The sequence below is a fragment of the Anastrepha obliqua genome, chromosome 3 (genome assembly GCF_027943255.1).
Source record: "Anastrepha obliqua isolate idAnaObli1 chromosome 3, idAnaObli1_1.0, whole genome shotgun sequence".
Lineage (NCBI taxonomy): Eukaryota > Metazoa > Arthropoda > Insecta > Diptera > Tephritidae > Anastrepha > Anastrepha obliqua.
The window spans coordinates 137,886,574-137,899,087 of NC_072894.1; the positions used below are offsets into that span (position 1 = coordinate 137,886,574).

Sequence of the window (12,514 nt, forward strand, 5' to 3'; positions counted from 1 at the left end):
TGAGAGTAAACTGAATCTTACAGTAATGGAAATGAACGCTGCATAATTTGGCTACTTGACGTGCACAGGTATTACTGCATTAGGGAGATACTGTTAACGTTTGAATGCAAAAAAAAAAAAAAATGAAGCCCACTAAAAGCTCTGGTATCCAAAATAGCTGTCAAAATAAGGTACTTCCAGCACCACAAAAAACTAAAAAGAAATGTTTTTACAGGCGAAAACCCATTAGGGGTATTCATACCAATTCCGTTACCATAGATAGGTTAGGTTAGGTTTGGTAAAGTGACTGTCTTACGACGCATGTAGGCCAAATAGAGGCCCCTTGTGATGCTACGGAACCATTCCATTCTTACTCCACCTTGTCCTTTTTAAAACATCCTGTGGAATTTATAAATCTTTAGTCTACTCATTTTATATATGCAAAATCCGTGATTATTTCTCAGGAAAGCGCAGAAAAGATGGAGCTCCATTTTTTCATGTGCTATTTTGAAAACCCTTTGGCCCCATTACAATATACGGAGGTCTCAGAAAGTCTTTTGAACTCCTCGCCATTCAATTTCCAAACTCGTAGCTGTGTTTATCGGTCACTGGACGATCGGCACACACGCGGAAAAGCTAGGGTTAACATTTAACTCCCGTTGCAGAAGTTGTGGGGACCTTTCAGAGAAGGAGACTGTTAAGCACTTTCTCTGTAAATGTCCAGGCTTGGCAGCTAGACGATTAAGGTCACTGGGTGCTCCTTTATTCGACAGCTTGGTGCAGTGCACCAACCTAAATCCCATCAATCTTCTCCGCTGCATCAACAGCTCTGGCTGGCTGTAGCTGTCTGCCTGTTGGAGGTGTCATAATGGTATCAAAACGGCGCTTTAGTGCTACTTGAGGAGTGTCATATGGGCACTTCAACCATTTCACCTACCCTACCTATATATTCGCGATGCTGTCCAGAAAAGCGATTCCGAGCGAATTCAACCTTCTTCTACACAGAGCCATGTTCAACTACCTCTTCCACCTCTTGACAACCTCTGCAAAACTGAAAATATAATGTCCCAATTCTACTGGCATGCCTTTGTGTAAGACAGTGTCCAGATAGGACTTCAACTAATGTTCTTGACTCGTTCCTATTAAATTTAAGTATACTGCGACCCATATTCCATTCTGTTCAAGCAATTTTTAGCAATACTTAAGGTGTATCTATCTATTTGCAGCTCACATGTTGCCAAGATCATAATTTTGGAGCGTAGTGCCCAGTCTAGCTAACTAATTCGCCATACAGTTACTCTCAATGTTACTGTGACCCGGCACCCAGAGTAGAGTTATAGAGAAAGACTCTACGAGTATTCTTAATTGTTTACAATACTCTACCACTATTTTCGAAGGCAGTTTCCATGATTGAAGCGATTCCCGAGCTTCCTGACTATCGGAATATATATATACTAGCAAACCTGGCCCCCTTCGCTGGGCACACTAAAATAGAATAGATATGGTTAGAACAGAAAATATATGGTTTTTATATTATTTATTTCTTTATTCTTTATTCAAGCGCTTTGGCATAAACAATATTTTTTGTTTTTCTTTTTGTTTTTGAGTAAATATAAAATATAAATTGAAAATCAGGAAAAAAGAAGATTGTTTTTAAATTTCAAATCAACGCATATGAATAAACATGAATTTTTCGTTTCAATTTATATGTTTTATTAAGCATTGGAGCTTTTTTAACCATTATCCATTTATATTTTTCAGAAAAAAAAACGAAAAAAAATGTTTTTTCCACGAACACATAATTTCATTCGGATTTCACATTAAATTCTCAAATTTCGTAAGAAATTATTCACTGTTCCAAAATCCACTCCAAAAAAATTCACAAACAATTTTTACATGTGCACTTACGTTTTTTCCTTATGGCATCCAAATCAGAAAGAAATATTGACACATTGTAACTTACACTGTCAATTTGACAGTTCAGTTCCGCCCCAAGCGTTAAAAAAGTAAGCGACATTATGGCTGGTTCAAAAGAACGTTGTACCCGTTGCCACTGCTCCGAATTACAACCAAACTTTACGAAACCCATTTTCAATACTTACTTAACAATGTGCATAAGTTTGGTTTAATTCGGTGCAAAGACACGGCGGGTCCACGTTTTGGCATATATTTCGCGACCCTAGTCATCAATAGGTATGAAAATCACCCCGTATTAAAGCACTTATCAACAGCTTTCATTTGATACCCATATTGTACATACACAACCAAAGGTTACCCGGGTCCACGTTTTGACCTATATCTCGAGACCCCAGTCACGTAGCGGCATGAAAAATACTCTGTACTAAGGCATTCACCAACAGCTTCAATTTGATATCCATATTGTACAAACACATTCTAGGCTCCACGTTTTGGTCTCTATCTCGAGACCCTAGTCACGGAGCGGCATGAAAAATACTCTGAACTAAAGCATTCACCAACAGCTTCCATTTGATACCCATATTGTACATACACTTCCGAAGGTTACCCGGGTCCACGTTTTGACCTATATCTCGAGACCCTATCTACCAATAGGTATTCAAACTATACGGAAATCATCTTCAATACCTACTTAACAATGTGTGTAAGTTTGGTTTAATTCGGTGCAAAGACACGGCGGGTCCACGTTTTGGCATATATTTCCAGACCCTAGTCATCAATAGGTATGAAAATTACCCCGTATTAAAGCACTTATCAACAGCTTTCATTTGGTACCCATATTGTACATACACAACCAAAGGTTACCCGGGTCCACGTTTTGACCTATATCTCGAGACCCCACTCACGTAGCGGCATGAAAAATACTCTGTACTAAGGCATTCACCAACAGCTTCAATTTGATATCCATATTGTACAAACACATTCTAGGCTCCACGTTTTGGTCTCTATCTCGAGACCCTAGTCACGGAGCGGCATGAAAAATACTCTGAACTAAAGCATTCACCAACAGCTTCCATTTGATACCCATATTGTACATACACATCCGAAGGTTACCCGGGTCCACGTTTTGACCCATATCTCGAGCCCTATCCACCAATAGATATCCAAACTATACGGAAACCATCTTCAATACCTTCTTAACAATGTGTGTAAGTTTGGTTTAATTCGGTGCAGACACGGCCGGTTAGCGAACACACACAAAAAGTTGACTTTATTTTATATATAAGATTTTTTTCTGTTTGTGTCCGAAAAATCCAAATATCTTACGGAACCCTATTTTTTTCCAAAATAAAATGTAATCGATGTTACTCTTGGATAATGTAGTTTTCGAATGGTGAAAGAATTTTTAAAATCGGTCCAGTAGTTTTTGAGCCTATTCGTTACAAACAAACAAACAAACAAACAAAGTTTTCCTCTTTATAATATTAGTATAGATGTAGGTATTTCTGACTGTAACTGCGTATTTATTTAGCGCTAAAAAGCTTTCTATACTCGCCAAATCTTCAGCTTGGAATATGCTGCAATGATCAGGTGAGCGGAAAGGTATACTGATGCGTATAGTAACCGCATAGACACCGCCTCCCACTTGATCGTTGAGTTTAGAACCGTCGGTATATACACTGACTCCATTTTCAGTAAATACTAAACCATTTTCCAAATCCTCTCTAGATGGAAATTTTATCGTATAAGGTCTGTCAAGGTTTAAATCTAGGGAGTCATAGTAGGCAGTGGAACCAGAAATGGTCTGAGAATACGCGAATGCTCCTTGTTATTCGTTTTAAGAATTGAAGATTCTCTCAATCTCAGGGCCGCGTTAACGGCTATAAATGCGACATGACATTTAACGCTGACCAACATTAGCTGTTCTCAGTTGTTCTCAGAGTCCCGCTAATACAAAGGCTAGCTGCTGTTTGATGACAGTTTTCTTATCAAGAGTTGACCACCAGACCAAAAATCCGTAGGTCATAATTGGTATTAAAATATCTGTATAAAGGCAGTGAACTATTTTGGAGGATATACCCCGCTTTAAGCCTATTGTTCTTTTATAGGAGTAGAGCGCGGTAGTAGCCTTCTTTATTCTATCCTGAACGTTCAGTTTCCAATAAGGTTTTTTGTTTAGGATTAAGCCAGGGTATCTAATAAAACCTAACCACAAAAGTCTGCGTAATTCTGAGAAATCTATTTTAATCTGGATATTTGTTGTTATTAAAATATTATCAAACAAATCGAAATCAGAGTAATTATTTTGTACGAAACGATACTAACGGCGGTTGCATAAACGTGAATTGTGTCTATAACTGTCTGGACGCCAAAGTTTCACAGACAGTTTGTTTTCTTTTTCGGGGTTTTTTTAGGGAATGAGAATTATCGATTTCGATAACTATGGATTGACAGCTGAAAATGGCAAACAATGTTGACATTTCTGTTCAGTAAGGCTTGGCAAGTCATCATGAATCACTTAAAATGAGAAAAACGCTTCCAAAGTGTGGAAGTTTCGCCAAGTTCATAGAGCACTTCGTCCATTTTACGATCAACATAATCATTAACTTTACAATTTTTTTTTCACTCCCCCCCTCGTTCGCGTCATTTAACGCCTCTGTATTACTTTTTATGGGGTCATATTAAGTCATTGGTTTATGTCCACAAAACAGCAACTCTTGTAGTATTGTAAGCCAATATTCAAGCCACCATTGACGCGATACAGTTAGATTTATTAGAATTGATAACTGGAATGAAGACTATGTAGGCGATTTTCTTTGCTCAGAAGAAATTTCTGGAGATAAAAAGTAGCATAATAATTTTTTAATAGCAGTTGACACTTGGCAGAGAACGGCGTTCGATAGCTTGACTTGTTCGAAAATTGTTTTTGTTTTATTAAAAATATGTCCTTCAAACATATAAACGCAAATAGGTGCTGTATGGTATAGGTATACCAAATTTTATATGCTTCTTTGAGTAAACTAAATATTAGATGAAGTAAAATGCCCCCAAGATTTTTTGGCTTTGTTTGGCCAATGGTATACCATAGTTATGTACAAAACTCCTTATGCAAATGGCTTCAAACACTTTTCTAACTAATTTCCAATTTCAAAAATAAGTGCAACAATTTCCAAAATTCGATCGATATTTTCGAAGATAGGCATATCAAAATGTTCTAAACACTGATTTTCTCTTTCATGTGACACTGTATTGCGTTCATAGAAAGCACAGTTTTTTTGGCCGCCTGCTCCATCTATTTCCTTCGCCGTAGAAGTACTGAAGAATGTACAGAATTTTCCTCTTTTCTACTTCCATTTAGGAGTGCTGACATAAAACTGGCTTAGCCAAACATAAAACTGAGAAATAACTCTTCTTGTATCGCATTGTCAGCTTTAAATCGCCGTAAGGTATGACCCATACAATTTATATCTCGTGACATATGGCTCACTAAAGTCATCTAGCGAAAAACATTGAATACTTTTCATTCCATTTTAATATTCATTTATATATTTTTACATTTGTACGCGTTTCAATTTTCCAACTCATATTGATGAAGCCAGCTAATTCATTACTTCGGCGTATTAGCTGAAATTTGATATGTGCTTTTATGACCAGTTAGAGCACATAGTTTCCACCCTTTTGACGTGATAAAATGCAACCTTTTCACAATTGCAATAATAATAACAATAAATATAAAAAAAATAATGTTTTAAATTACATTAAATTTATAATTTTTAACAACAAAGGTAATTCTCACAAAAAAAAGGAAAACATGTTAAAATTAAAATGAGAATTTTCTTAATTCATAAACTATCCGGAAATTGCTCATACATACATAATAAAGCAATAGAACAATTCGGAAGAAAATTAATTAGTTGATATGAAAAATATTTTAGGGCGCCTAGACTTGGGGAAATTGGAGTGGCTAAAATGTGAGCCGTGATTATTTAAGCGCTTAAAGTGACCTCATCGTACCGCCAATACTGGAAGCATAACGTATTAGCCTCGTTCGCCAGTTTCCATACCTACAACTAAGAATGTAAATATTTGCAAGGGCAGGTCTACGGAGGGGTGTTAGTTGCTTGAAAAATAACTCTGCTAAAAAACGGTCGGAGGTTTTTATGATTTAGAAGTAAAGCATTAATATTTTTCTTCAACTAATATTTGCAGCCAGCTAAAGTTTGCAGCGAATGAGTCTGTACGTAATTACTATTCGGTAGTGACCGGGTTTGAGATTCGCTGTGGGCACGAAACACCAGCATGATGGAAAATGTTTTTTGTAGTACCAATCGCCCTTCGGCAGGCAATAGCAAATCTCCAAGTGTATTTGTGCCATGAAAAAGCAAAGCTGCACGGAGGCGTCAACTTTTGGCCCCATACGCAGATTATATTTATGTGAATTTTTTTTAATTTTCAGGCTTGACTTATTGCTACTTCAACAATCAAAGGTAGAAAAAATCCTCTCGGGCTAACTTTTCAGCACCTTTTCTTCTGCATGTATATCTTTTATATCGGCGGTCGCCGTAGCCGAATGGGTTGGTGCGTGACTACCATTCGGAATTCACAGAAAGAATGCAGGTTCGAATCTCGGTGAAACACCAAAATTAAAAAAAAAAATGTTCTAATAGCGGTCGCCTCTCGGCAGGCAATGGCAAACCTCCAAGTGTATTTCTGCCATGAAATAGCTCCTCATAAAAATATTTGCCGAGCCAGCTTGAAATATTTGCAGAGCCAGCTTGAAACTGTAGGTCCCTCCATTTGTGAAACAACATCAAGACGCACACCACAAACAGGAGGAGGAGATCGGCCAAATACCCAAAAGGGTGTACGCGCCAATTATATATACATATATATCTTTTGATTTTTTTGTTGGGTGAGGTAGGGTTAAAAATGCCTTCGCTCTTACAGCGACCGTCGTCAAATGAAGTACCTAGAGTTTTCTGGCATCTCCGAAGAGCAGTTTATTTTTCGGAGCAGCTTTTTCACCACAGAAATGCGCGAGGAGATTTACTAATACCTGTTGCGCTTGCTATTGCTATTAGAAAATCTTTTTTTGCCATTTGATGAAGAAAATAATTCATTGAGTTCCCTCCTATAGCGAATTCTTGGTGCCGCCCGTGTATGCTTGTACATATTACGCTGAGCCACAGTTGATTACGATTTTTGTTGTTGGAACACGTACATGCAAAAAACAAAAAAAATGTTTTCGTCAACATTCTGTGGTTGCATCCGTTGGTGTTTAAACTCATGTGCTGGCTTTTCAAACAGTTTTCAATAAAAAGCAACGACACTTGGTTTGTTGTTTTTTTTTTATTTCAACAAGCGTTCATTGTTGCTGCTCACTTTTGAGGGTCGTAGTTGTTATTAAATATTGCTGGGTATTGTGTTGACCGTGGCCACAAGTTGTTGGCCGTATACAATACAGCTAATTTATTGGAGTGCGTAAAGATTTTAACATAATTTAATATGTTTTCAAAACTGTGCGCATATTTTTGATTTATTGTTTGAAATTTGTCGCTTTGAAAATAAAGTGCATTTGACTAATTAGCTTTGTGCATAGAATTTTGAAAATGTGGTATGTGAAAACTTACCTTTAAATTACCGTATTTGCAGTAAACAAGAACTAAGGTGAGTCGTTAAACGATGTTTTAGTTTTGTGATACTTTAGATTTTAATATTAATTCCTTTTTTGGGAACAGTTGTAAAATCAATATTTATATAATTAGAGAAAACTATTACAACTAAAACCAACGTAACCAAAAAATGTTTAAGCTGCAAACTAAATGCTGTCAAATTTTTCTCCAATTCTTATTCAAGTCAGTGTACCGAAACAAAAATTTTAAGGTTTGAAATTTTTCCAGTACTGTAACTCCAGGAGTTGTGAATGATCAGCACACAGTTTTGTTTGAGCTTACGCCTATATACATTAGAAGCTCACTGCTGCCAATATATTGTTGTAAACCATTTCCATTCGAAAAACTATATGGCAACACCATTAAAAATTTAGTTTTCATTAAAATGTTCTTCATCATAATTTGCATAATACCCACATCCTAACACTAAATTCATCTATATATAATATTTATAATTTTAGAGCCACGTGGTAACGCCATGCAAGAATAATTTTAATTAAAGCTTTGGTCATTCATCTGAACACACTTTGTTTGCTACCTTTATCCGTTCTTAATTAATTATTTTTTAATTACATGGCAACGCCTTTTAAAAGTATTGCTGGATTAAAGCTATATTACAGGTCGACGCAAGATGCAAGGAAAGCAGGCCGTGCGTGGAACGAAATTAAATGTTTAGCCTTATTATTGAGGCCCTATGCTCCACCTAGAAGCCTATATACATATATATATATATATATATATATATATATATATATACTGATATATGTAGATACATATATGCATATATTTTTGAACAACTAATATATTTACTAATAACTTGTAACTTCGAAAAAATAAGTGGCAACGCCAATAAAAAATATATTTAATTGAAATGCTCTCAATCATAGTTTGCTTGATACCCACGCTCTAATACATAATTCATCTGCATTAATATTAACATTTTAGTTTTAGTTACGTGGCAACGCTGTACACAAAAAATGTTAACTAAAGCTTTGTTCATTCATTTGAACACATTTTCTCTCATACCTATAGCCTAACCATTAACTAAATTTCGTTATTAATTAATTTTTTTTAACTAGATGGCAACTCCTTTACTATTGAATTGATTATTATTAAATTAAAGCTATATTTGCATTGGTATATGTACATACATATATGTATATATTTTTGAACAAATGATGTTTTTATAATTAATTTCTTAACTTCCAGAAAATTATGTGTCAACGCCATTCAAAAAATTATTTTTAATTAAAATGTTCGCAATCATAATTATCGTAATACCTACATTCTAATACTTAGTCCATATGTATTAATATTTATGATTTTAGAGCTACGTGGCAACGCCATGCATGAATAATTTTAATTAAAGCTTTGTTCATTCGTTTAAACATATTTTGTGTGATACCCATATCCTAACCTTTAATTAAATCTCATTATTAAATAATCTTTTTTTTTAAATAGATGGCAACGTTTTTTAAAAGTATCATGAAATTAAAGCTATCTTTGTCTTTACAGTGATATATGTACACACATACATATATGTATGATACAATATTTTTAAACAATTGATGAATTTTTTTAATCGATTTCTTAACTCTAAAAAAATTATGTGGCAACACTGGCTAAAAATATTTGTTTATTAAAGCTTGTTTAAACACCTTTCATCTGGAATGTGTAATGAATTGCTATTTTTGCTATAAAATGCAGGTGGCAACGCTGTCAAAAAAATTGTTTTTGGAGAATATTTTGCTTAAAAATGTCTTACATGATATCCTTGCTGTAATACTTACGTCTTTTTTTTTTAATTACTTATTTTTTAATAAAATCAGGGGACATCACCCATCTACCTGAAACCATAAGAAATAATAATGGTAGTTTAGGACCAATAGGCCTTCTAACGATGTGGAAAATGTTAAATTCGGGGTAGTTGCTTTAGAGTGACGCGCTTTCGAAGATCGTTACATAAACACAAGGTGGGAATTTTGTATTTGAATAACTTTTCTACTAAATAAAAACAAAAGATTTTTAGTAATAAAAATTAGTAATAAAAATCTTTATTTTGAGCTTTGCGCGCTCCATTGCTTGCTTGTTTTTGTACTGCAGATGTCTCCTTCACAAGTGGCAAATATGATTGGCGTGCGATGTCACTTGCAAAAATGGTAAATCATCCGATAGGGGGATTAATATTGCGCCACCTTGTATGCAGGTAAATTTGTGTATTTAGACAAATCCCGGAGTTGCTCAATTTAAACCATAATATTGTCGCAAAAATGGAGTCAAAATGAAATCTGCTGGCTTAATTTAATGCTGTTATCATCCGGCGTATACGAGTGTAATTCGATTATGATTAGGTACCTTCTTATCAATATTGTGAATTGTGTATAAACAGGGCAATACCAAACTGACGCTACCAATTTGGCAATGTAGATGTAACCATTATTGTTACCATAATATTTTCTATAATAAATACGAACGCCAACGATATTAGGTATGTTTTTCTGTTGCTCTCTCAATGTTCTAATCAGAAACCTCCTTAAGTCTGGGCAAAGTATGTTCAACGAACCTCTTTAGATAGTCGTACAGCTGGTGGTTGCAGCTATTTTTTTACTCCAATTGAAAATAACCAATTAGATAACCAACCTATGACTAATCATTTATTGTATGTAGTGCATGCTTAGACTTGTGGACTAGACTATTTTTTATTTAGTGCCATTGTGCCAATCTATTTATCAAAGCAGACAACATTTCCTGAGCGCGACACGCTCTCTATAAATACTTTCGCAGAGCAAAAATTTTAAGCAACGCAAAAATTTGCTAGTATAAATTATCAACTTATTGTTATTATTGTGAGCGGAAATTGATAAGAGTTTTAGTAAAAAAAGGAAGTTAAAACAATCAAATTTAACTATCTTTTAAGTTTTTTCTACAATACTTGTAGACTTCAGCGCATTAAACCATATGAAGTTCGCCATGCCTAATCACAGTAAAAAATCATAAAATGAATAGGTTCAAATGTGGGAATTTCTATTTGTATGATACGTAGTCTTAATAAACTCGGGCAATAAAAAGAGAATAAGTGATCAGATTGGAGGTACTTTTTGTGAAGGGCTTTTTTGACAGATCACGCGTGACTTTTTGACGGACTACGCGTGTTATGGCTTTTCAACGATGAGGCCCATTTTTGGCTTAATGGCTACGTCAATAAGCAAGATTGCCGTATTTGGGCTGAAGAGAAGCCCGAAGCCATTGAAGAACACCCATTACTGGGGAAATCATCGGCCCATATTTCTTAATTTCTTCAAAGACGAGGCTGGTGCCAATGTAATATTCACTGTTACAGCGAACGTTATCGCACCATGATAAACGACTTTTTGATGCCGGACATTGATGCCTATGATCTCCGTAACATTTGGTTCAAACGCGAGGGCGCTACTTGCTATACTATATAGGCCGTGAAATAATAAAACAATGGATTTACTTCGTCGACGTTTCGGTGAGCAATTTATCTCTCGTCTTGAATCAGTGGATTGGCCGCTTGGCCACCAAGATCGTGTGATATTAAACCTTCGGACTATTATTTGTGGGGATACCAGATTCTTTTGAAGGATTGATTTCAATTTAGAATCCGTTGTTTCTAAATTTATTACCCTTTATTGAAAATATAAAAAAAAAATATTTCAACAAAATTTCTGTTTTGTCATTTTACGCTCTCAGGCTTTAAAAAACACCCTTTATAATTGATTGCTTCAGGCAATCATTTGTACCAGATTGCGAATGAAAAAGAAAACTATTTGAGAATATGCTCATATAACAAAAAAAAAACATTAGAATGATTTGTTACATTCACTGCTAATTTAAAAGTCACTTTCGCCTTTTATCCAATTAATAATTATTTTTTGTTTTACTCTTGGTTAAATAATATTTCAGCACACTTCAGCTATCATAATTTCCCTTTTAAGTAACAGTGACATAATTATTTACCCCATTTTGGGTGGTTGCGCTTATTGTTTAGTGCACTCATTAACTTTAACAAAGGTAATACCATTTTACTGCATTTTACTCCTTTCAATTTTTTTATTCATTTAATTTCATTCGGCCACAAAGTGGGTCACCTCTCTTGCTCTCTACCCCACTTCCTGCATCTATTTAGTGTTGGTAATTCATAAATATCTTATGACTTTGGAAATGTGCTCCAAAACCATTCACAAGCCCTTACCAGTTATTAACAACAGTTGTAGGCTTCAAATGTTTATTTATTTCGTTAAAGCCGCACCTCCACATATTTGCTAAATATCACTTCTATGTTATTTTCAATGATAGTATCAGCAGGTGATTGGAGTGGGCAATAATCAGTGGTACAAACTAGGGGTGGGACTATTCGAATAAAAATTATTCGAATAATAAAATCTTTTATTCGAGAGGTATTCGTAATTCGAATAATATTTATTCGAATTTTTTATTCGTTTATTCGAATAATGCTATACCTCACTATTCGAATACCTTACTATTCGAATACCTTACTATTCGAATACTTTACTATTCGAATACATCACTATTCGAATACTTCACTATTCGAATATTTTTGGTAAATATTTATTTAGATTAGCGGACTACTAATCGGTTTATGTACAAGTGCATGCACCATGAGAAGGGCCAATGTAATTTTTATATTTTTAAAAGCATTTTCTCCCTGATGTAAATGAATATATAGTGAGGTATTCGAATAGTAAGGTATTCGAATAATGAACTATTCGAATTATTTGAAACGAATAGTATTATTCGTTTTATTCGAATAATGTTTATTCGAATATTATTCGAAAATAATCCGACCCCTAGTACAAACATTTGCGGCACATGCGCCAATACGTAAATAAATGCTTATCTATTTAATCAAGAAGAAAAACTTATATAACTAAAAATATATATGCATACCTATAAATATATAC

General features: G+C 34.8%; 1 protein-coding gene across 12 annotated transcripts in view; it reads left to right on the forward strand.

The window, feature by feature from the left end:
- LOC129240712 (galactosylgalactosylxylosylprotein 3-beta-glucuronosyltransferase P) overlaps nucleotides 1-12,514 on the forward strand; it is a 113,776-nt gene that overhangs the window by 54,220 nt on the left and 47,042 nt on the right. Inside the window, exon 1 of one of the 12 annotated variants that reach the window (XM_054876680.1) lies at nucleotides 7,256-7,563. The exons of the other annotated variants lie outside the window; for them this stretch is intronic. The gene's annotated coding sequence lies outside the window, so the exon portion shown is untranslated. Of the gene's footprint in view, nucleotides 1-7,255; nucleotides 7,564-12,514 lie in introns of those variants that run through there. 12 annotated transcript variants of the gene reach the window in all.